The 13,837-nt window shown below is 46.2% G+C and overlaps 1 protein-coding gene across 5 annotated transcripts in view; it reads left to right on the forward strand.

The window, feature by feature from the left end:
* HECW2 (HECT, C2 and WW domain containing E3 ubiquitin protein ligase 2) overlaps positions 1–13,837 on the forward strand; it is a 1,572,445-nt gene that overhangs the window by 850,143 nt on the left and 708,465 nt on the right. The window lies entirely within an intron of this gene.

The raw sequence follows: 13,837 nt of genomic DNA on the forward strand, positions 1-13,837 counted from the left end.
TGGAAATCATTGTTCAATGTGAGCATGTAAAGCGCTCCCTTATCAGTTCTGGCAAACTATTTACATCTATAATTATGGCAGACTGTTTACATCTATAAAGTGCATATGGTGAACTGTCTAACCAGTGTCTATCTTGCTCACTTTCTCAAAGAGATAAAAAATGATTTTATTTATAATAATATTGATTTAGTTAGCACCATAGTGGATTGTATTTGGCACAAAGATAATGTTAACCCTGTTTGGAAATAAGATTGAAGAAATATTCCTGCGGTAAGGGGGTTAAGGTCCGTTGATTTATTATAGCTAGGAAAAAGGAGAGATTTTAATGTTCTTTAGATATTGAGCGGGTAGAGAGTAAAATGAATATTTGTTGATTTTAAATGCTATTATGTGGGTGGGTAAAGTATGCTAGTAATACATTTTTTATTGTAAAAGTATGTTTTATATGAACTGTTTTTTTTTTGTTTGTATTATGTGTGTACTTGAACTGTTTGTATTGCCTCTTTAGGCATGATATCAAACTGCCAATAAAACTTGAAACTATAAAGTGCATATACTTTACATGAGTTTATTTGAGCACATCTGAGATGCATGTCTTTGTAAAATCAAAGAAAAGTGCACTTTTTCCGTGTTAATCATAAACTGTATGGCAAGTTTGACGCAGTTTGGTTATCTAGAACTCAGACTTCTATTTAGATAATTATTTATTTGAAAGGTATTATTTTACACCTCTACTCTCAGTCCTGTCTTTCGATTGTAGCTGCACCTGGTAGTCTTTAGAAATGTTTAATTAATCAGATGCAGTAATAACTTTAAATGTAGTTGGCTTTTCAGACTTCAAAAGCACGAACAAGATAGTCAGGTGCTGTTTTTAGGTCTCGCCTGAGCCAGCGCATGCGTTGCTCTGGTGAGACATTTAGTAAGTGGGCTTTAAAAAGTCCGACCACACGCTGTTGCTTGTGGCCTAAAACTTGCAGTTACGCGCACAGTTACGCGTGGTGCCATCTGGCTTTCCTCTCTGTCATGGCTCATTACGCGCATCGCATTGCACAGCGCGCGATCACTTTCACTTTCAGGGCCGCGCGTCCGCATCACATTCTCGGCGCCGCTACCAATGCTTGTTATACTCGTTTTAAGTTACTTCTCTTGTTTTTTATAATTCGTGCAATGGCTGGGTTTTTCTCTGTCAGCATATGCATCGGCTCGCTCTCTACCATCCTTGTCTCCACCCTTCTCTGCTTCATGTGTCATACCGCTCTCTTTCCGTTCTACTCCATCACCTCCGTGCGCTCTCCTCGCGATTATCCCCTTTCTCGGTCAAACCTCCTCGCCATACCATTCATTTTGTGGCCCCTTGTTTCCTGTCTTGCCACTCTTAGATGCATCTCTGACCGCAGTCCTGGCCTCTTGTCCCCTCTTCCTCTGCTCTCATTGCCTCTCACTCACCCTCATCGCCCAGTTCTGGCCGTCCTACTGTCCTCTGCCTTGTCTCAACCTGCTCTGATGCCCCTCGACCTTCTCTCTGCATACTATTTTGCCATTTGTGCTCTCTCTGCCTGTTTCCTGGCCCATTGCCCCCTTGGTTTGCCCCCTCCATGGCCTTTGTCTGTGCTCCATGTATGATGTACCCTCCCTCTCTGTCCGTTCTTGTAGCGCCTTGTCCCCTCTTTCTATCTGCTGCCATCCTGCTTTGTCCCCTTGCCCTCTACCTGGCCCCGTATTCTCTCTCTGTCCGTTTCTTGGTCCTTTGTCCCCTTCCCCATTTCGCTTCCTGGGGCTTGTCGCAGCTCTTTGCCCACTCCTCACCCCAGAGACTTCTCCATCCATCTGCTCTTAGTACCGTTCTCTCTCTGTTTTGTCCCCGTCTCTGTCCTCTGCAGTTGCACCCTGTCCACTTCCTCTGCCCGCGCTTGTCGCGTCTTATCCCCGCTCTGGCCACTCGGCGGCTGTGGCATCTGCCTGGCTCTATGGAGACTTCCGGCTTTCCCATATCAGAGTGTGTCCGAAATTATTATTTTTTCCAAACTTATCGCTGCCTGCAAACCACTCTTGCCAGGGGCTGTGGAACAGGACTCACAAATACCCTCGGGCCTGTATGGGATGTTGTGGAGGGTCAAGCTGATTGGGTGTCGCAGCAAACTGTTTTTTTGTTGTCTTTCTCTCTAACTTTGGTGGGAGCACCGGAGGCATGTCATTACTTAATAGTGTCTGCTGGGTTATAACTGCTCTCAATTGTGGATAAGTGGTACTGTATGTGTAAGAACATGGGGCCTATTCGCTGTATGTAATACTGTTGGGTTGCTCTGCCTGCTCTTGGTCATGTGAGAGGGATTTGCCTGTGTCTATCAAAGAAGGTGGTTAATATGTACGTGAGGGACATCCTGCCAGCTCCTTGTTCTTGGGTGTCTGTGTTTTTCTTATCCGAGGGAGGCTGTAATATGGGATCATGTTTCAGCAGCGCTGCTTTCCCCATCAGTGTCCAGCTGCCCCACTCCAGGCTTGCCTCTCACAGGTCAAGGACCCCCACACCAGTAATACATGAGTATTTTGCACTCTGTGCATGTTTTACTTAAAGCTTTTCAAATTCTAAAAAAGGTCATTTAGCCCAATAGACTCGGTGCCAGTGCTCCATAAAAACCTCTGTAGGCAGCTGCCTCAGGGTTACCACCTCAAAGGGCAAATGCAGAGCGCCAGACTGCAATGAAGAAGTTGAAAAATTGCCCTGCGTCTTTGGAAGAGTAAGCCCCCAAGTGGCAAACGAAACATTTTGCCGGTAGCTCTGGAAATACTTGCGGCAAGGGGACCAGATTGCACGTGCCAGGGCCCATCAAATCGTTTACCTGGCCTGGAGCCGAACAGGAAGGGTACTTTAGTGCTAAACTACCACCAAGGGAGGAGTCAAGGATTCTAAAACTCATTTTAATTGACCATGGCAGCCCATCAACATCAAAACAAGCATTGGCATAGCCAATAGGTCTCGCCTTAGAGACCTTATAAGTGTTTAGCAATGCAACAGTTGATGTTGTTGCACCAAGGATATTGTGCTGCATAACTAAATACTTATAAGGTCCCAAAAGCGAGACCTATTGGCTATGCCAATGCTTGTTTTTATGGTGTTGGCATCTAGATAATTGAGGAACACAACTGGGAGCAGCAGAATTGGGTCCACGAGTACTCTTTTTGAAATGTCTTTAATGTAATATTGAAATTGCTTGCTGTTGTATAGTTAGTTGCTATTTACCCAGTTTCTTCTTAGAATGTTTAACACAACGTGCATATGGAGCGTTTTAAATCATGTCCTGAAGAAGGGTGTGCAGATGTTATGGTTGAATGTGGTGACTGAAACACGTTGGCCTTCTAGGGTCTCTCCACATAGTTTTACTGGGGTGAAACTCTGTCAATTGATAAAAGGGAGAGCCCTTTGTCAAAAGCGTGTTCTTGGTGTGTGAAAGGGAAGATACAACAAGAGGCTGAAATAAAGCTTTTGAAATCTACAATTGCTGAAAGAGTGGATTTGCAGAGTCATGTCATTGCATTAAAGTAAGAACAAAACACGATTATCACAGCAAAGTGGTGAAAGTGACCCATCGAAGTGTGGTGACAGGGTAAATTCTGGAGTGGGAGAGGGCTGCCAAGTGTCAGGTTGGCAGGGATTTCAAGCACATTGTCGATGCCGAAGAGGAAACTTCTGATGTGGGATTGATGTACTCGTTGGCAACATTTGGAGTAGAAGATGGACAGACAACTATTTTGGAAAAGGGTGATCAAACTGAAACAAGTGATGCTGAGAGCATGTGTCAAGAGTGACAAGTGCCAGTGCTTGCATGTGAAATGGTGCTTCGCCCCTGCCAGACTGCTCTATGAGGCACCTAACATCCGTGCTTTACAGAGCAAAGATAAAGGTTTAAAAACACACCATGGAGTCACTTGCTTTTGTGGTTAGGCTATTATGGGTACAATGTGTTCCGCATAGCAATACACAGTAAATAGTATCAACTAAGTCAGCTTCCTGTGATTATTGTTTCCTAAGCTATTTTCATAATTTATAAATATGTGAGTCTTTGTTTCATTGTTTTTTCTAGTGCATATAAATGGACACAAGCATTGAATTCAAAGTTTATTTAGAGTTTGTGTATGCCTTTCAACTCTGGGTGGCAAGGGAAACAAACTCAGCACGATTACATTTGGCACTTAATATTATAAATATCACCTTAGAAAGGCAAAGGAATCATAACATTCTAAACCAGCTGCTCTCATATCGAACACTGATGCAGATTCACAGACATTTTGGGCCCGATTTATAATTTGGCGGTCGGGCCGTCCTCCACCAGGGTGACAGAGTAAACTACTCTGTCACCCTAGGCGAAGTCCAGGCCAGCAAATTATGAAATGTCTGACAGCCAGAAGGACATATCAAGTGTTCGCAGGAACCGCCTTCAAGGCCGTTCCCAATGCATTAGAACTTTGCCGTATGGCTCCATCAAACATGACAGAGTCATACCATATAATTTCCAAACTTTTTTTATTTTGTAAAAAATAAAACCCTACAGTAGGTACCCTTATGGGGTGAACATGCGCTTGACAAATACACATGTTATGTTAGGTTTTTGCAAATAAAAAACACAATGCTACCCCCTCAACATGAAAGTCATCTTCCTTGGCTGAGGTAGCCGTGCGCTCTATAAATGGCCGTTGATTGATTGATGGCAAGGGTGTATTTTTTGTTTTTTACAGTGATAAAGGGTTTTCCTTGCGGTGATGGGCAGTAAAAACTGTCTTTATGTCTGCTCATCCAAATTGCGACTGAATATGCCTATCACCAATATATAAATCTGGCCCTTTGACATTAAGGGGTTATTTAGGGTCTGACTAAGTTGAAGTCTGGCCATAAATTGGCAGTGCTCCCTCTCCAATAGACCTTCAGCCACCCACATCCATTTAGAAGTAGGTTATTTGCTGATTGACTGCCGGTGGAACTCCCACTGGCTCTGCTGGCGGCCAGTCAGTGACATAGGCCCCTCTGCTGCGGGGCAGCCGCCTAGCAAGCTTCAGCTGCTCACTCTGCTTATGGAGAGCCTCACAGGACAGGGTATCCTAGTGTAGAATTTCTCTGTCCGAGGAGGGCAAATCATCAATGGCCTCGCGAAAATGGAAAACATTGCCTGGCAGTCAGGGCCAATGATAGTTTGTTCCTCAGACACAAACCTTGCTTTGGGTGTTTTTCCTGTGAACCAAAGATAATAACAATTGAGCCACACATCATGGCGACCCACACTGCACTACATTTCTGCCAAAAGAACTCCCATACTCCCTGTCAGAAGGTTAAGATCCGCTGCTGAAGGTGCTATGGAAGCTGGGCATCGCACAATTTATGATTCTTAGAAGCATTTGTGGCATTTATCCACATAGGTCTAAAAAAAACGAACATGTAGAGAATTTGCATGGAAATTGCGCCTGGTAAAGTACAGAACGGATTGAGGGAGAGGGCAGGAAGGGGAGAATATAATTAGGTATTTGCTTATTTCTAAAAGACAAGAAACAAATTCTGATAACCATATCAGCTAAAGTTGCTGCACTTAGCTACGTCTAGGTGGAAATTCTAGAATAGGGCCTTTGCTTTGCCCAAGGAAGCAGTAGTGCAGACACCAAGGAAACAAGGCGTCTGTCCATTGAAAGTTCATGCAACAGGAGTAGCATTTTTGTCAAAGTGCCTCAACATAAAAATCTAATAATTGTTGACAAATGCATGAGAGAAATTGTAATGTTCAGTGTGCAAATAATTCTCCTTTTCATCTAGCTTTGGATGAGTTATTGGGTGAAATATAATACTGTGTCGACCACTTAGCTTGCAAAGGAGTTCTTTCACGTATTTCGATGAGAACATTTACGCCATCGAGCAAAGGGAAAGCCCTTGAAAAAATGATGTCATGTACAGGACCAAAAGCATTACTTTTTACTTTCTGACAACCCCTCCCTCAAAGAAAGACACCCACAACAAGCACTGGCATAACCACCAGGCTTGGCCATTGCAAGTGCGATGTTTTTTCTTTCTTTTCAATAGCAAGCATATGCCACAAGATAAAATAATTTAAAAAAAATACAGACCCCTAAACGTTGGTTCCATATGCTTGTGATAACATTACAGTCCCACCGATGGCAGTTTTTTCTAGTGCAGCCTTTTTATATAACAAGCCACTCAGTGGTGTTGGTGTCATGCATTTTATTAGTATTATTTGACAAAGAGACAAGAATAAATCATCACCCAAACAAGCACTCGGATTACAGGCAGTGACAATGTTACAGTATCATTTACACACTTTCTAAGAGCAGCTTTAGAAGTGAGATCGAAAATAAATCACCTTCTAACTGGGCATCTAAAGGCAGGCAAAATAAATAGCCGGTATTGAAAGTTAATATGAAAAAATATGGCACACTTTGAAGCAGCTTTATCATTGAAGAGAAACAAACTGTTTTAGGCTGATGTGAACAATGGGCTCAGGTTTTGTGCACTCACTCAAAGTGAAGGGAGTCTATGGGTAAAGTGGGCTGACCTGCTGCCTCATTCAGTATGCTGCAAGTGGACGGGAGCAAAATGTTAATGACAATATAACAGACCAATGGCCTCTGACCAAAGCCCCTCTCTGTATGCCTATTATGTATAAATTGTTGGAAAAAGCAATAGTATAGCAAGATAGCTAAAGCTGTCTCACAATCCCCACCTAATAATCTCGCTTTTGGGACTTACTGGCTTTGCCAATGGTTTTAGCAACATGTTACTGTATGTATAGACACACACATACCACCATGCCATCACTAGAACACACAATACACATTCACACCAGACAACACATCATGCATACACCTTTCCACACATGAACCATCACTCCCAGCAGACATTTTCAGTATGACACACCATTCCACACAAACAAATCACACTGACAGACCTTGCCAGTTCTCACCATCACACAAATGCACATACTTACACAACATGGCATCATCTACATTCATGCGCCATTTCATACACACTTCCATGAAAAAAAGACAAGCCATTCCACAAATACTCGTTTACATTAACTCACAGCATCAAACACTTACTAGTTCACACATCAACACAGTATGACAAACGCAATGGGGCATGGCCTGGAGCCGAATGGAGTTTTCGGGTAAGCGGAGCGCTTCAGCCCACAGAGCCATATAACTTGCGGCATGAGGGTTGCCTGGCAGCCCAAGGGCTGATGTGACGGTGCCTGAAACCTAGGAGACACTCTGGGTGTCCCAGCCAAGGCTGGGGAGACACAACCACTGCCTGTAAAAGCCTCACAGAGTGGAGGAGCAACCCTTCAAGATGGCGGAGGCCTCCTTGACCTGACCATTGGAAGAGTAGTGGGGCAGAGCGGGCCAAAGGGCCAGGCCAGGGCATTGGTGATGCATACAGACGGGTGAGGACAGCACCATACAGGAGCTTGCTTGAGCCGACAGGCAGATCGCAGTGCGACGAGCTGGACGGCCGAACTGAAAAAAGATTTGGGCCCACATGGAAATGCCGGCAAAGAGCCGTAGCAGCGCTGGGGACCGACGGGAGCAGAAGTTGGCGAGTGCAACCTGGGTCGGGCAGAAGAGAGACAGAGTCGCCCGGTGAGTGCAGAGAGAGGGGGTGCTGGGGGTGTTCATGCCCTGCAGTAGTGGCCGGTTGCTCTGTCTGGGGCTGATGCATGCCTCTTGTTTAGGCTGCTCCCGGCCCATGATCCGGGGGCCAGTTGCAGCACGGGGTCATTGGTGGGTTGCCAGTTCTCGGGGGTGATGTTGTGGCTGCTGTGGGGCAGCCCCCTCACCCTAAATGAAGAGACCTGCCCAAATACCTGGGGTGAGCCGGTTGCCTCAAAAGAGGGGATCCTTCTCCCCACTCTGATCTGTCAAACAGACCCAAAGTACAAGGATGGACGGCACTAAGGGGGCGCTGCAGTTGGTCCCACTGAAAATGATGGCACGCCCAGACCGCCAGCCACAAGAGTCAGACGATCAAGGCCTTGAGGTGCACACAGCCGCAATTTTGGCGGCAATTAAAGACACCAAATTCTCCCTTGAATGCAAAATAAAAGCAGTAGCACAGGAAGTGGGGCTGCTGCAGGCAGATCACAATAAATTGTCAGAGGGAGGGAGAGAAGACCCTTACACAACCAACACCACTGCTAAAGGCAGGACAAAACTGTATTGGGAAATTGAAAGAGGAACAGGCGGCCATGGTGGTGAAACTAGAAGACTTAGAGGGCCGCTCATGCCGTAACAATGTGCAGATAGTGGGAGTCCCTGAAAAGGCAGAGGGCCCTTCACCTGAATTGTATGTAAAGGACTGGTTGGTCTTGGTGGTTTTGGAGGGCCGCCATTCAACACTGTTTACAGTGGAGCGGGCAGACCAGGTGCCGGTGATGCTCCCGCCACCAGGGGCCTAGCTGAAGGTAATGGTTGTCCGTCTCCTCCATTTCCACTACAGAGACCACATTTTGCAGAGGGCAAGTGCCCATGACACTTGGATGGGAGGAAGGGGATCATGAACATGTACCCAGACTATACCACAAATGTGCAGAAAAAGAGAAAGACCTTCATTTAAATGAAGTGTACACTGCGACAACTGAACTTCAAATATGCACTTCTGTACCCTGCTAACTAAGTATAGTGGACAGGGCAGGTACCCAATTTTTTGAAACTGCAGCAGGCATCTGGAACTGGCTGGAAACACAAGGTCAACAACCACCCGGATGCCCAGAGGACAACCACATGGAGAACTGGAAGCAGCAGGCTCCACAACAGGAGAGGCGTCACAGACCTGGATCCGCCCCTACTAAAATGCAGGCAGAGACCGAGAGGGCAAAGATTGTAGCCAAACTGCAGAGCTTCCAAGCCTGGACCATAGGCAACAAATGGGCAACATTAGATGCAGACAAAGACTTGGACAAGACCATGACTGATGGGGAGTACTCTGCAACAGGAGAAGACCAAGAGGAATGTTGACTTCCTGAGGTGACACACAGGATCGCAAATACAAATATATGAGTCAGCAAAAAGTCTCTGTGGGCTGCAGCCCTGTCCCTACACCGTTACTCTAGGTGTTTGGCCTCATGGCGCTGCTAAGGTGGAGACAATTGGGGGGGTGACGGGCACGTTGAGAATTGGGGGTGGGTAGTTCCAAGTTCACTGCACAAGGATGTGGGGAGCGGGTGGTTATTGTTAGGGGAATGAGTTGTATACAACCAAACAACGGCTAACAATGTGGGGACAGAAAAGGGCAGACCTTGATGGGCAATGGGTGTATCAAAAAGAATAGGGGAAACGGACCCTCGAACACTGGGAGAAGGGAAATTACATATTCCATCATTGAATGTAAACGGCCTGGGTAATTGTCTAAACAGGGGCATTGTTGCAATATTCCTGGCAAGACATGATCCAGTTATTGTCCTGTTGCAGAAGTCACACCTGGTGGAGAACAGATGTGGGTTCTTCAACCGAGGTAAATATACTATGGTGGTGCATGCAGGATACTCAGCAGATTCCAGGGGAGTTGGGATACTGGTACAGAAAACTGTCCCCCACAACCTTACACAGACATGGGTGACATCTGTTAGTTGCCGGGCAGCCACAGCAGGTGCATGGAACTGGGCGTCCCTCCTGATAGTATCATTATATCTACCACCAGGGTTGCAAATGGAGGGCCTAGCGAAACTTGGGGAATGAGTCATGGCTGCTACAGATGCTCTCACTATCCTTGGGGATGATTTTAACATGACTGCCTTGGGAGACTAGGACATGGTAACACACTCCAAACATCTACAAGACAGACAAGCTTGGCAACATTCCCGGGAGCATTGGGACTGGTGGATCTATAGAGGACACAGCTCCCAGACCGGCGGCAGTACTCATACGCTGCAAAGTCCATACGTCAATATCTAGATTAGACCATACCTTGGTCTGCAACATCAGTTGGGCTGGTTCAGAGACACCCAATATTTGCCCAGAGGCATCTGAGACCACTCATGGATGATCACAATGTATTAGGCGGCCCCAGGTCATGGACTTATGGACTGGGAAATTAGGAAATACACAACTGAAGTCATAAAAAGATACTTTGAAGAAAACAAGGGCTCAGTAGCCTCAGGGTGGTCATGTGGGAGGTGTATAAATCAGTGATGTGGGGTCATTGATTATCCACAGTGTGGGGAAAAGAGGGACCAGGAATGTACTTAACTGAAGGGGATATTGGTTTAATGGAAGGCAGACTACATGGCCTCATCAACCATAGACTTGGTTGATAAAATTGAGGATGCCCGGGAGGACTACAGAAACCTGGCTCGACAAGAAGCCAGGACTCGCTATAGGGCAAAACAGGATACAATATATGAGCACAATGATACATTCGGGAAACTACTGGCTTGGTTGGCACAAAGGGAAGAAGGACAGAAATGGATACAGGGCCTGCGAGGACATGATGGTGTTCTGTTGGAGACACCAGAGGGCATAGAATGGAAAATTAGCAAGACACCTGGGGGAAGTATACAGATCAGAAGTGTCGGTGGATGAGAGGGGGCTGCCTGACTGTGTCAGGGACCTCCCGATGCATACACTAGGGGACCAGGACCAGAAAAACTTAAAAGCTAGGATATATGACATTGAAATTGCAGATGCACAGATGCATTTGAAATGTAGGAAAATCGCCGGGACCCAACGGATTCCCACTCAAATTTTTCAAATGGCTACAGGCGCAGGTGGTGCTCCACCTGGGTGAGATGTTCAGGGATAATGGAACCTGAGGGAGGCGGTGATCGTCCCAATGTATAAGGTGGGTAAACCAAGGGATAACTGGGCTTCGTACCGTCCCATCTTGTTACTAAATATAGAGGTAAACGTGCTGTCCCGGATTCTAGCAAATTTGATGCTGCAGGTCGTGGAATCTGGTGACTGCAGACCAAGTGGGCTTCTTGCCACACAGATCAATACGCCATAACTTCAAGTGTTTATTCAGATGCCTAGCCCACTGTGGTGGGATTGCAGAGCCCCCAATGCTTTTATTGCTGGATGCCGAAAAGGCATGTGACTCTATGGAATTGCCATATCTGATTGAGGTCCTGAAGAAGATTGGCTTTGGCCCCATGGCTACTATACCGAGACCTACTACACCGATATCCTGTGGCCTAGGTGAAGGTGAATGACACACTGTTCGAGGAAATATCATAGGGAACAGCACCAATCAGGGATATCCATTGTCTGCGCTGCTCTTCACGGCGGTACCCAGATTTGTGCCCTGAGGTGTGACCAAGATTGGGAGGATGCTATTTCTCTGTACGCGGATGGCATCATTCTCTTGCTGGCTGACCCAGATAGGTCTCTATCATTAATATGGGAGACCCTGAGGAGGTATGTAGGATTGCTTGTAAACTAAGATATATTAGTCGCCTATCCACTGATGGCCTGGAGTCCCCCTCCCGAAGCCTTCCACGTACAGTGGGAGCCAGTCAGCTTCAAATTATTAGGGATATATCTTACGATTGAGCGGGAGCTGTTCTTCAGAGGAAACTAAGACAGAATTATTGAGGCTTACAGGTGAGATGTGGGTCACTGGCACTGCTTCCTGCTGTCACTCATGGAGAGGGGTGTGCTATACAAAATGATCTACCTGCCCAAATTGTTTTATATTTTGCAAAACACTCCCAATGCAGTCCCTTACATGCTTTTCTGCCAGGTGGATGAGGCCACCAAGGTAATACTCCGAGCTGGGGAGCCCTGCAGATCGCTATGGTGACACTGACAAGGAAATCCTGAGATGGGGGCATCGCCCTGCCTAATTTAAAGCTCTACTATTGGGCGTCCCATCTGGTAGTTGTAAATGACTGGGGCTGTTAAGACCAGAGAGAGCTTGTTAAATGGAAGGGGGAGGATACGTGGGCTCCCACTGCAGACGGCCATGGTGATGGATGTGTGGACGAGGGCGGAATGGGCAATCGGCTAGTAGGGGAGGATAATATTTTGGTGACTCCACTTTGGGAAACAGAGGTCTTGAAGGAGCTTAGGTTGAATGAGGGACACAAAAAATGAGATGTTCTGGGTATTACAACAGTGAGGAATGTCAGGAGGGGGAGGATTGATACCCTTCCCCCAGTTACAGGCTGAATATAACCTAGCAGGTAATTAGTACTTTTGATAACTTAAAATGCAACATATTCTCATTAACAAAAATATTTCATGAAAGATTTGGAGGAAGAATCTCCCTTGGAGTACAGGGCGCTGGCTGCACCCCTCCAGGTGCACACTACGCTCCTAGCACACGGTTTTCATCCCTTAGATGCCCTTAGGCACAGTTGGGTACAAAATCTGGGCAGACTAGAAAACGATGCATGGGAAGAGGCCTAATGATACCCAAGAGAAGTGGAAATACGAGCCGGCTTTCACTTGGTGCAGCATAAGCTACTGCACAGAGCTTATTACAAGACAACGACATTGTATAAAATGGAAGTAGCACTGAGGGAAGCAAACACTTGAGAAATGCACAACAGTATTTTACAATGTAGCCCTAGCTGTGGTGAGGCAGGATATAGTTAAATGTTGGTGTATAAATCATGGGGCTGTCCCCGTAAATAAATTTGGAATCCCTGGAGAAACAACAAAACGGGTTGGTAGTAGTCTTAGCACTGAGAGGGACAGGGATGTAGTGAAGTGGGGCAGGAACTAGATCACACAAGCCCACAGGCAAGGGGGCCAGATGACAAACAGCTCAAATGACGGACATATGCAGACAGACCCTGGATCAGTGACAGAGGATATTCAATGTAGTCTGCATGGCCAACAACTGTCCAGTTATTATATTTGTAACAGGGGCACAGTCTCTTATGCCATGCCTTGTTGCAGATGCTACTGTGCCAATTCTCTGGGGGTAGTTTAAGTTTGGATCCACCTGCTCAATCGAGGGCAGATTATGTGGTGCATGGTGTTATATGGAAATGCAAATAAAAATGTTTATTAAAAAAAAAATGCAATGACACCTTGAAAATCGCACACACACGTTTCCACTGCTGTCACCCGTGCTGCAATTTTCCTATGTCTACGAGCAAAATTTGGGCTGCACCTGGTGTGTGTCCGTTTGTGTGTTGCTGCTGCAATTAGGGGTGGGCGGAATTTGCGTAGTCGCGCTACGCAAACCTCCGCAAAACGGTAAAAAATCTCCACGAGCACGCGAAAGTTCAGTGAACATGCGGAATTGCTTGTTCCGCCTGTTCGTGATGCTTTTTTCTTGTTCGCGAACGCACTTTACGTGCTCGGGGAGAAATATCTCGCAAACACGCATTTTGAAAGCGCAAACAAGCAAAAAATTCCACGAAGCTGCGGATCGCAGAATTTTTGGCAATTCCATGTTCTCCACGGAGTGCGAAATTACCCAAATTCCGCAAATTCCGCGAGTGGGACGGAATTTACCGCCAAGGCCTAGCTGCTATGACTAGTGTTGTAAATCTACCTTCAGCTGCCAGTTTCCGGAAGACATCTGTGGTAAGTGCGTTCACCTTGATGAGAGTTCTAAAGAAGCTTCTTTCAAAGTGAAACAACACGATTTTAAAGCCTGGGTGGAGGGTTGGGAAGGGGGGTGCTGTGCCTCTGAGCATTAATGCAATCCAGATGGCTGAGATACAAATCACCTGCTTGGCTGGGATTCATGCTAAAAAACAAGCTGTCCTGTATGGGCCTCCACTTTCGCAGACGATGGTGGCGACGGGTAGAAAACGGACACACTAATGGAGTGCTTCACAAAAGAGAGAAAATAGTGCTTGAAAAGCAGACACTGATGGGGCTTAGAAGC

Source organism: Triturus cristatus, chromosome 3_2 (genome assembly GCF_964204655.1).
Source record: "Triturus cristatus chromosome 3_2, aTriCri1.1, whole genome shotgun sequence".
NCBI classification, from domain to species: domain Eukaryota; kingdom Metazoa; phylum Chordata; class Amphibia; order Caudata; family Salamandridae; genus Triturus; species Triturus cristatus.